Below are 12,363 nucleotides of genomic sequence, written 5' to 3' on the forward strand. Positions count from 1 at the left end.
TCTAAGTCTGGGCTCATACCTGAAGTGTGAGGCCAAGAGGGAAGCAGAAATAGTGGGGTGAAGCTGCCACAGAGTAGGTGTGGAAGCCTAGAAGAGAAGGACAGACATGCACTGGCCCTCTTTGGCTCTGGAAAGGAGACTCTTTGATCTTCTTCCCTCATAAAGAGGTAAACATCAACAGAAATTAAAATTTTGGGCCAGTGACCTAGCTTAGGTCTGTGTATGCCCCAATGAAGAGGCACAAAGGATTAGTAGGAGAGGGAAAAGTTAAAGATGACTCCCTGGCTTCTGGCATGGCTGACTGGCTGGAGGATTATGGTACCATTACCTATAATGGGAGCAGGGATAGGAGAATGAGAAGGTTTGAGAGGTAAAGTAGGGGAGGGGTTGAGTTTAGCTGGAGTGGTATTGAGTTTCACTTCCCCATCAATATCCTTGTGGAGGTAGAGATACTGGAATGACACTCAGGAGAGAGAGGTCTGGGTTGGAGGCACAGACCTGTGGAAGGGGTAACCTTGAGTCCCCTTCAATGGGGAGGGGGAGGTTCTTTATCTCTGGTTCTTCAGTAATTATTTATTAAAGTTTGCTTTGGAAACATCTCACAGCTTACTGGAAACCATATTTGGAACACCATATTTGACAGGGGCTACCCTAGGAGAAGTCTCAGTTTTCTGGGCTGGATGTGTGTGTTTGTGTGACGTTGATTTTTTTCCAGTGTGTAGATGTTAAAACCCAGCCGAGAGCAATCCTATCCCAAAAGTAGTTGAAAAGACTGGTTCCCCATCCTCCTTGCCCCTGGCTACACCTCCCACTGAGGAAGAAACATTTCAACCTGGGTTCTATACATAGCCTGATCACAGGGTTGTTGCCAGCAATTCTCTGGAATTCCTTTCATATGCTGGGGTCCTGATTTTCACACAGTAACTCCATTATAAATGTACAAGGAAATGCAATTAATGGTTACCTGCTTCTTTGCCTGGTCTTAGCCTTCAGTGTAAGTGGATGACACCCATATAGAAATGGGAAGAGAAGGAGGAGTTGGAGGGCACCTGGTGCACTTTCTAAGATCACCAGAGTGGCCTGAGACCTTTGCCAAGAGTGGACAATGCACGTGTCAGGATCACTGTAGAATGTTTCAGGGATCCAAGCTGGGCCTGCCCAAAGTGTACAGGAGTCAGACCTGTGGTAGAGGCAGGGTGTGGCTGTGGTCTGAGGGGTGGTTTGGAGTTGTTGCTGACTCCTAGCTCTGCCACTTCACAGCTATGGATTCTGGAGGCTTCTCTTTTTTAGAGGGTTAGCTTCACCCCTTTTTGGGTCTAAGGAAATATCCATGTTTTTCACAGTATGTTTTCAGTGGTATTCTTGACTATGTAGGAAAGGCCATGATATCTTAGATTTACTATAAGGAGATGTAGCCACAGCTGGAGATACCACCTGGAATAGAGATGGAGGAGGAATTAATCTGGCTTTTCCCCTCATCCAACCTCCAATATCCCACTTCTTTGGGTTTTCCTCCTTAGGAGGCTTCTACTAACTGAACCTAGTTGGAAGCCTGTGGGCAAAAGATCCTGGGAAATGTGGTTTGTAGGAAAAGCCTATTTCAGAACAGAAGGGCAGAATGGATCTATGAGGAAGCTGGCTGTAGATGATGAGCTTAAACATATGGTAGTTTAAGGTGATGAATTTCCAAAAAGATCTGTTGGAATTAGAACTAGTAACTAGGTAAGGATAACCCCATGCATACAGGAGATCCAGAGGCTTCTCCCTGAGGATAGACCATAGCCTCTCAGGGCTGACAGTTTGGAAAGTTGAAGCCAGAGGTTTTGGTCAACATGATACTGGAAGGCCATGGAGAGATTCATCCTGAATCTTGCCATTAATCCTAGACTCTCAGAATTCTCCTTCCACAAACGCCTAGAGAATTTTGAGAGTTTTAGGAGAATTAAAAGGAAATGTACTTCCACATATGGTGTGATGATTTGTTTTCATGTCTCTGAATCTTTTGTTAAACTGCCAGCCCCTTAAGATTAAGGCCTATGCATCCTTATCCTGTAAAATTTTGGAACCTGTGTACCCAACCCTCCCTATCCCACCACCTGTAGCAGGAATTGGAAGGGACATGGCTCTCTATAGTTCACAAAGCACTTTGATGGGCATATAGTGTCTCTGCTGGGAAAATTGGGACAATGACTTCATTTTATATAGAGTCTGAAGTCCAGAGAGTATGAGTGGTGAGGCCAAGGCCACACAGTGAGTCAGAGTCCTAGTGTGGAGAGAAATGCCCTTCTAACATTTTCCAGAGTGCCCATAAATTACTGGAGGGTGATCTACAGTCAGGCCTTGAGTCCAGGGTGAATGATGTGCCATGGTAGAGAATAGCCAGGGCTTCCTTATACCAGATCTCAGTGTGGGAGATGGAAGACTGACCCTGAATGAAGGGGTGGAAGTGGGCAGGAGGCACCCTTCACTTCTAGGCATTAAAGAGATAAAAGCATAGAGAGATGAAGAGGAATTCTCAGTCTGGGCTCTCTGCAGCTAGGACAAGAAGTCAGCCTGACTGGGGCCTTTGCTGCCCTCCACCCATGCTGTTTGAGAAATTGCCAAGTAAGGATTGGAGTGAGGGGCACAGAGGAGGGGCAGCACCCAGGGCCTGTGAATCTCTCCCTACTTGCTCTGCCTAGAGAAATGGAAAACAGTGTTCCACCCTTCCGTCTCACTCCAGGGAGAGGTGATATGCATTCTGGGCCTCTCTCCTCTGCCCAACCACATAGACCATTGCCTGGCATGGGGCTAAGCACAGATAAGCTTCTCCTCCCCTCAAAACTTTGGAAACTCCCTTCATTCTAGATTCTCTCTCTTCCGGAGAAGGAAAAAGAAGTTGAGTATCACACTTCATACCTCCTAGAATTCATCATCAAAACGAATTCTCTAATGCCTGAGGTCCAACACACACTATTTAATGCCCATGTCACTAATCTTATGCTATCAGATAACTAGCCTCTTTAACATAGTAAACAATGAACAATCCCCTAAATACCTGCATATGGGCTTACCAAATTGTATTTCCTCGAATGTATAAACATCAACTGTAAAATTAACAAAGCACCTCTAGATACTGAATTAGAATCAAAGCCTGATGTATCAGTTTCTCATGAAATACTTTAATCCCTTTAGGGCCCTGGGAAGGCACGCACAGCATTACAGGATTACAAAGCTCTCCAGGAGGGAGACAGCACCACTTCTGACTGCTCTAATACAAGTGATTGATAATTGTTTACTTTTTCTTAGGGTTGCTTCCCTCAGGTCTCAGGAATTCACTGTTCTTACTCTTCCCCATGGTGCTGTTAATTTTACCAGATCATTTAAAGCAGAAACAGCATCCTGCTAGCCATGGTCCTGGGGTCATTTTTCTTTCTTTCTTTCTTTCTTTTTTTTTTTAAGATTTTATTTATTTATTTGACATACAGAGAGAGAGAGCACAAGCAGGCAGAGGGAGAATCAGACTCCCCACTGGAGCAGGGAGCCCAGGACACTGGGATCATGACCTGAGCCGAAGGCAGATGCTCAACTGACTGAGCCACCCAGGCACCCCTGAGGTCATTTTCTTTAGGTGATCTCCACTAGACACATTTCAGTAAGACTTTAAAATCTACACTGTTCTCATTGTTTGTTTACAACACAATGTCCTTTCCCCAGTTGTGTTCCCTTGGTACTGCACTTGGCCAGCACTGTGTATCCAAGGGCCTGTTCAATATGATATGGAAACCTGACCTATTAGCAGAGTTAAATGCCTGGAAAATGTTAGAAGGGCATTTCTCTCCACATTAGGACTTTGACTCAGTAATTTGTTACAATTAGTGAGGGCCCTGAATTTGACTCCCAGGAGGTAGGGTTGTCAAAATTAAAGAAAGCTGGACATGAGTTAAAGTGGTAAGGACAAGTTTCGATCAGTAATATTCTATTGCAATAGGGAAGGGAGCCCAGCATGAACTGAACTCAACTTCTATTTGTGTAGAGGTGCGTGGACATTTTAAAGACAGAATGAAGGAATAGGGAGGGGAAATGGGGGGCTTGAACAAAGTCAGGGAAGTGAAAAATTACAAAAATAGGGAAGAGTGCATTTGTCCATGTTAAACCCATCTGGGTTTGCTAACTGGTGCTTGTGGAAGTTAGGCTTCTCCCACAGAGGCTAGGAGACAAGGGCCCTATCTTCAGGTGTTGACTGGAACAAACAGTAAATTCCTTTGGCAGCATTGTTTTCTCAGGCAGGCATTTTAAGGGAGTTAGGGCCATTCTAGCAATACAGGCTTGAATTTATAGGGATTATTTTGGTGTTTTGGTTAAGTCTATAGGCCAGGGCTAAGGTTTAGTCAAGAAGAGGGCTCAGAGTAGTGTGGCTAGAGTTTGTTCAGCAGGAGAAGCTTTGCAGGATGGCCTTGTTTGGCCCCTATCCTTTCTGATTGTGTTGAGGCACCCTTCTTTCTGGAAAGAAAGCGAGAGCATTTCAGCAGACCCCTTCTCCTCTGGCAACAGGCTCCCAATTCCCTATCTCTGGTCCTAATTGACAGAAGAAGGAAATCTTGCCATCAACATATCCCCTTTTATGTTATCATAGGAACAACTTATTTTTTATGGATTCATCTTCTCCATTCCAGAGCAGACTCCTTGCAGGCAAGCATTAAGATAGAGCAGTTCCTAAGGTGTCCTGGTGAGCAGGGGATCAGAGAAGGGGGGAGTCTCATCATCAGAGAAATGCAAATAAAAACTACAATGAGATACAACCTCATACCAGTCATAATGGCTAAAATTAATGACACAGAAAACAACAGATGTTGTCAAGGATGTAGAGAAAAGGGAACACTCTTAGACTGTTGGTGGGAATGCAAACTGGTGCAGCCACTCTGAAAAACAGTATGGAGGTTCCTCAAAAAGTGAAAAATACAACTACCTTATGACTTAGCAATTGCACTACTAGGTGTTTACCCAAAGGATACAAAAATACTAATTCAAAGGGGCACATGTACCCCCGTGGGTATAGCAGTATTATCAGTGATAGCCAAATCATGGAAAGAGCCCAAATGTCCATTGACTGATGAATGAATAAAGAAGATGTGATATATACATGATATATATATACATTACATACATAATATGTATTATATATACATCCCATATCCTATATATTATATCCTATATATATCTTATATATAGGATTCTATATAATATATACAAATATATAATATATAATCTAACATATGATATATATATGTGAATATTACTCAGCTATCAAAAAGAATAATATCTTGCCATTTGCAGTGTTGTGGATAGAAGTAGAGTGTATTATGCTAAGGAAAACCAGTCAGTCAGAGAAAGACAAATACCATATGATTTCACTCATATGTGAGATTTAAGAAAAAAAGCAGAAAAAGGGGAAAGAAAAAAAGGGAGAGAAGGAAGCAAACCATAAAAGAGACTCATATATAGAGAACAAACTAAAGGTTGCTGGAGGGGAAGTGAGTGGGGGAATGGGGAGAAAGTGGGTGATGGACATTAAGGAGGTCACTTGTGATGAACACTGAGTCTTATGTGTAAATGATGAACCACTCAATTTACTCCTGAAATTAATATTATAGTATATATTAACTATAATTTAAATAAAAACTTAAAACATTTTTAAAAAAGGAGAGAAGTATCCCATTGTATATATATATATACCACATCTTTTTCCATTCATCAGTTGATGGACATTGATGAATGAATAAGGAGTAGGTGATATATATATAAGAATACTACTCAGCCATCAAAAAGAATGAAATCTTACAATCTGCAGTGTTGTGGATGGAGCTAGACTGTATTATGTTAAGTGAAATAAGTCAATCAGAGAAAGACAGATATGATTTTACTCATATGTAGAATTTAAGAAACAAAATGGATGAACATTCGAGAGGTTGAAAAAAGAGAGGGAAACAAATCATGAGAGACTCTTAACTATAGAGAACAAACTGAGGGTTGATGAAGGGAAGTGGGTGGGGGATGAGATAGATGGTGATGGGTATTAAGGAGGGCACTTGTTAGGAAGATCACTGGAGTGATGGTGAAGGACCTACGGAGGTCTCCCCAGAAACAGCCACTCTGGAGCCCCCTTCTTCTGCTGCAATCTCCCTGGGGACAGAGGAACCCGGACACTCTAAATATGTGGAGATTAAACAACACATTTCTAAATAGCTGTGGTTAATTTCATGTGTCAACTTGGCTAGGCCATGCTACTAGAGATTTGGCCAAACATTATTCTAGATGTTTCTGTAAAAGTATTGTTTAGATGAAGTTAACACTTAAATCAGAAGATTACTCTTCATATTGTGGGTGGGCCTCATCCAATTAGTTGAAGGCCTTAAACAGGAAAAGAAAAAATGACCCTCTGAAGAAGAGGGAATTCTGACAGCAGACTGCTTTGGACTGGAGCTGCCAGCAATGACTCTTCCCTAGGCACCTGCCTGCTAGCCTACCCACATTTTGGATTTGCCAGCCTCCACAATTGTGTGATCCAGTCAATTCCTTAAAATCTCTTTCACTTTCTCTCCCTATAAGAGAGTCAATTTCTTTGCAAAGAGAGAGAATACTATGAATAATAGTATACCAACAAATTGGTTAACCTAGATAAAGTATATAAGTTCTTAGAAACACACAAACTACTAAAACCAATGCAAGAAGAAACAGGAAATATGAATAGACCTATAATAAGTAAAGAGATTGGATCAGCAATCTAAAAACTTCCAGCAAATGGGGTGCCTCGGTGGCACTGTTGGTTAAGCATCTGACTCATGGTTTCAGTTCAAGTCATGGGATTGAGCCCTCTCCCTCTTCCCCTCCTGCTCAAGTGCACACTCTCTCTCTCACTCTAAAATAATAAATAAATCTTTAACAGATAATAAAAATTAAAACTTCCAACAAAGAAGAGCCCAAGACAAGATGACTTCACTAATGAATTCTACCAAATCTTTAAATAATGAACACCAATCCTTCTCAAACTCTCTCAAAACATAGAAAAAGAATACCTCTGAACGTATTCTATGAGGCAATATTACCCTGATACCATGGCCAAAGACATCACAAGGAAAAACAAAACTACAGGCCAAAGTTGCTTATGAATATAAATGGAAAAACCTTCAACAAAATAGTAGAAAACTGTTATTTGGCAGCATGTTAAAAGACTTACAGACCATGACCAAGCAGGATAGGAAAATCAATCTATGTCATACACCACATTAATAGAATTTTTAAAAGAAATGACATGAACATCCACACGCAGAAAAATGAACCTAGACACAGACCTTATACCTTTTAAAAAATAACTCAAAATGAATCTTAGGCCTAAGTGTAAAAGGCAAAATGATAAAACTCCTAGAAAATAACATAAGAAAAAAATCTAGAAGACTGGGTTTAGGTAGTGACTTTTTAGATACAACACCAAAGGCACAGCCCATGAAGGAAAAAATGGATAAGTTGGACTTCATTGAAATTAAAAAGCTATGCTCTGCAAATGACAATGTAAAGAAGATTAAAGACAAGCCACACACTGGGAGAAAATATTTGCAAAAAGATATATCTGATAAAAGACTATTATCCAAAATATACAAGGAATTCTTAAAACTTCTACTATAAGTTGGTTAATTGAATTTAAATAAAAAAAAAACCTTCTACAATAAGAAGATAAACCACCCAATTTAAAAATTGGGCAAAACATCTGAACAGACTTCTCACCAAAGAAAACAGGAAGATGGAAAATAAATGTATGAAAATACACTCAGCATCACAAATCATTAGAGAAATACAAAGTAAAACAACAATGAGATACCATTATGCACCTATTAAAATGGGTAAAATTCAGAACACTGACAGCATCAAATGTTGATGCGGCTGTGGAGCAAAAATAACTCTCATTCAACTATTGGTGAAAAAACAAAATAGTAGGACTCGGATTTTCATCAATTAGTCAACCATGTACTCCATAACATCTTTATGTTCAGGATACTGAGTCAGTCACCAGAGATCCTGTGTTTTGATAAAGCTAATATTTTTGACTGTTTATTTTTCTCTAGAAAGATCCACATTTATTAGCTGTAAGCCTATACATAGATTATATATACTCAGTAAATACTCATAATAATACCCAATGGTAAGCATTATTATCACTTCCTTTGTAAAGATAAGCAAATTTGGTTCTCACAGAAGTGAAGTAATTTGCCTGAGTGTAAATGATATAAAGGTGCAGAGAAGATAGAATGTTATTTTATGGAAAAGACAGAGGAAGTTGGGAGGGGCTGTTTTGAACAAAAGTCCATGTGATTATTTCACATTGGCTGAGTTGCTTGAGGTAGTCAATTTTCTGTAGGAGATGTAATACATGTCCCTTCCTGTTGGAACTTGTAACTGATTATTCTCTCCTGTTGACAATTCTTCTGTTGGAGTCTATAATTGGCAACTTTTCCTATGACTGACATCAAGTTGTATGGCCTGAAAACTCTCCCTTCTAGCCTACTAATGCCATGATAGTGATGTTTCCTTTTACTAATTTTCACAATTGCCACCTGAGAGTTAAATCATAAATTTGGTCTGCAATGGGCTGAAGCAGATATTTGTAAATTCACATCAGAGAGAATATCTTCTGGTCCAATAAGTATCTTTCAGATTTCTTGACCATGACCAATTTTAAGAAATAGATTTCACATTGTGATCCAATACATACACACACACAACTGAAATAACTTTTACAAGATAACACTTAATCCTTACTACATGCAATCTGGTATTCTCTATTCCATTTGTTCTTCTGTTTGTGCTGTTATTGCTGATGTTGTTGCTGCTGCTGTTATTGTTGTTGTTGTTGTTTTCCTATACCGAGAGACAGAAAACACAGCAATTAAGATCCCAGATCTGGGGCCAGCCCAACCAGGTTCAACACTCAGATCTCAAGTTGTAGGATATAAAATCAAGATACAAAAATCAATTGCTATTCTATAAGGATGAAACATGAAAAAAATTGAAAACTATGCCATGCATAACAATAAAGTACTTATAAATAAAATTAACAAAGGAAATGAAAGATCTGTACAATAAAATCTGTAAGACTTTGCTGAAAGAAATTGAGGATGACACAAACAAATGGAAAGGCATTCTGTATTCATGGATTGGAAGAGTTAATATTGTTAAAATGTCCATATTACCCAACACTATCTATAGATTCAATGCAAGTTCCATCGAAATACCAATGGTATTCCTCACAGAAATAGAAAAAAACATATATACCCTAAAATTTTTATAAACCACTAAGGCAATACTGAGGAAAAAAGAACAAAGCTGAAGATATCAGAAGGTATCACACTTCTGGATTTCAAACGATATTACAAAGCTACAGTAATAAAAACAGTATGGTACTGGCACAAAAATAAACACAGAGACCAATGGAACAGAGTAAAGAGCCCAGAATTAAACCCCTGCTTATATAGTCAACTAACATTCAACAAGGGAGCCAAGAACACCCAATGGGAAAAAGGCAATCTCTTCAACAAATGGTGTTGGGAAAACTGGACAAACACATGCAGACTAATGGAATTAGACCCCTATCTTCTACCACTCACAAAAATTAACTTGAAATGGTTCAAAGTTTCAAATGTAAGACCTGATACTGTAAAACTCCCAGAAGAAAATACAGAGAAGAATCTCCTTGACATTGGTCTTGGCAATGACTTTTTAGATATGCCACCTAAATCAACAAATGGAACTACAACAAACTTAAAAACTTTTGCAAAGCAAAAATATAAATTAATAAATAACAAAAATGAAAAGATAATTTACAGAATTGGAGAAAAATCTTTGCAAACCATATATCAGATAAGGAGTTAATACCCAAAATGTATAAAGAACCCATATAACTCAAAATAAAAAAATTAATAATAATCTAATTTTAAAATGTGCAAAAAACCCCCTAAATACATATTTTTTCCAAAGAAGACATCCAAATGGCCAACAGGTACATGAAAAGATGCACAACATCACCAGTCATCCGGGAAATGCAAATCAAAACCGCAATGAGATGTCAACTCATGGAAAACCATTTACCATGCTAATGGACATCAAAATAAGCTGGGGTGGTAATCCTTATATCAGACAAATTAGATTTTAAACCAAAGACTATAATAAGAGATAAGGAAGGACACTATATCCTACTTAAAGGGTCTATCCAACAGGAAGCTCTAACAATTGTAAATATCTATGCCCCTAACATGGGAATAGCCAACTATATAGCCAATTAATAACAAAAGCAAAGAAACACATCGACAACAACATAATAATAGTAGGGGACATTAACACCCCCCTCACTGAAATGGACAGATCATCTAAGCAAAAGATCAACGAGGAAATAAAGACTTTAAGTGACACACTAGACCAAACGGACCTCACAGATCTATTCAGAACATTCCATCCCAAAGCAACAGAGTACACATTCTTCTCTAGTGCCCATGGAACATTGTCCAGAATAGAACACATCCTAAGTCATAAATCAGGTCTCAACCGGTACCAAAAGATTGGGATCATTCCCTGCATATTTTTGGACCACAATGCTTTGAAACTAGAACTCAATCATAAGAGGAAAGTCGGAAAGAACTCAAATACATGGAGGTTAAAGAGCATCCGACTAAAGAATGAATGGGACAACAAGGAAATTGAAGAAGAATTTAAAAAATACATGGAAACAAATGAAAATGAAAACACAACTGTTCAAAATCTTTGGGATGCAGCAAAGGCGGTCCTAAGAGGAAAGTACATAGCAATACAAACCTTTCTCAGGAAACAAGAGAGGTCTCAAATACACAACCTAGCCCTACACCTAAAGGAGCTGGAGAAAGAACAGCAAATAAAGCCTAAAACCAGCAGGAGAAGAGAAATAATAAAGATCAGAGCAGAAATCAATGAAATAGAAACCAAACGAACAGTAGAATAGATCAACAAAAATAGGAGCTGGTTCTTTGAAAGAATTAATAAGATTGATAAACCCCTGGCCAGAATTGTCAGAAAGAAAAGAGAGGGGTGCCTGGGTGGCTCAGTCGTTAAGCGTCTGCCTCTGGCTCAGGTTATGATCCTAGTTTCCTGGGATCGAGCTCCGCATCAGCTCCTGGCTTGGTGGGAAGCCTGCTTCTCCCTCTCCCACTCCCCTTGCTTGTGTTCCTGCGCTTGCTATCACTCTCTCTGCCAATAAATAAAATCTTTAAAAAAAAGAGAGAGAAACGACCCAAATAAATAAAATCATGAATGAAAGAGGAAAGATCACAACCAACACCAAAGAAATACAAACAATTCTAAGAACATATTATAAGCAACTCTATGGCAGCAAATTAGATAATCTGGAAGAAATGGTTGCATTCCTAGAGATGTATCAACTACCGAAACTGAACCAGGAAGAAATAGAAAACCTGAACAGACCTATAACCACTAAGGAAATTGAAGCAGTCATCCAAAATCTCCCAACAAACAAGAGCCCAGGGCCAGATGGCTTCACAGGGGAATTCTACCAACCATTTAAAGAAAAATACCTATTCTTCTGAAACTGTTCCAAAAAATAGAAATGGAAGGAAAACTTCCAAACTCATTTTATGAGGCCATGATTACCTTGATCCCAAAACCAGACAAAGACCCCATCAAAAAGGATAATTACAGACCAAAATCCCTGATGAACATGGATGCAAAAATTCTCACCAAAATACTAGCCAATAGGATCCAACAGTACATTGAAAGGATTATTCACCACGACCAAGTGGGATTAATTTCTGGGCTGGAAGGTTGTTTCAACATCCACAAATCAATCAATGTGATACAATACATTAATAACAGAAAGAACAAGAACCATAGGATCCTCTCAGTAGATGCAGAAAAAGCTTTGACAAAGTACAGCATCCTTTCTTGATCAAAACTCTTCAGAGTATAGGGATAGAGGGTACACACCTCAATATCATAAAAGCCGTCTATGAAAAACCCACAGCAAATATCATTCTCAAGGAGGAAAAACTGAGAGCTTTCCCCCTAAGGTCAGGAATGCGGCAGGGATGTCCACTCTCACCACTGCTACTCAACATAGTATTAGAAGTCCTAGCCACAGCAATCAGACAACAAAAAGAAATAAAAGGCATCCGAATCGGCAAAGAAGTCAAACTCTCACTCTTTGCAGATGATATGATACTTTATGTGGAAAACCCAAAAGACTCCACCCCAAAACTGCTAGAACTCATACAGGAATTCAGTCAAGTGGCAGGATATAAAATCAATGCACAGAAATCAGTGGCATTCCTCTACACCAACAACAAGACA

This window comes from Eumetopias jubatus, unplaced genomic scaffold, assembly GCF_037043125.1.
Source record: "Eumetopias jubatus isolate StellerSeaLion01/CBP00866 unplaced genomic scaffold, mEumJub1_p1.0 scaffold_5, whole genome shotgun sequence".
NCBI classification, from domain to species: domain Eukaryota; kingdom Metazoa; phylum Chordata; class Mammalia; order Carnivora; family Otariidae; genus Eumetopias; species Eumetopias jubatus.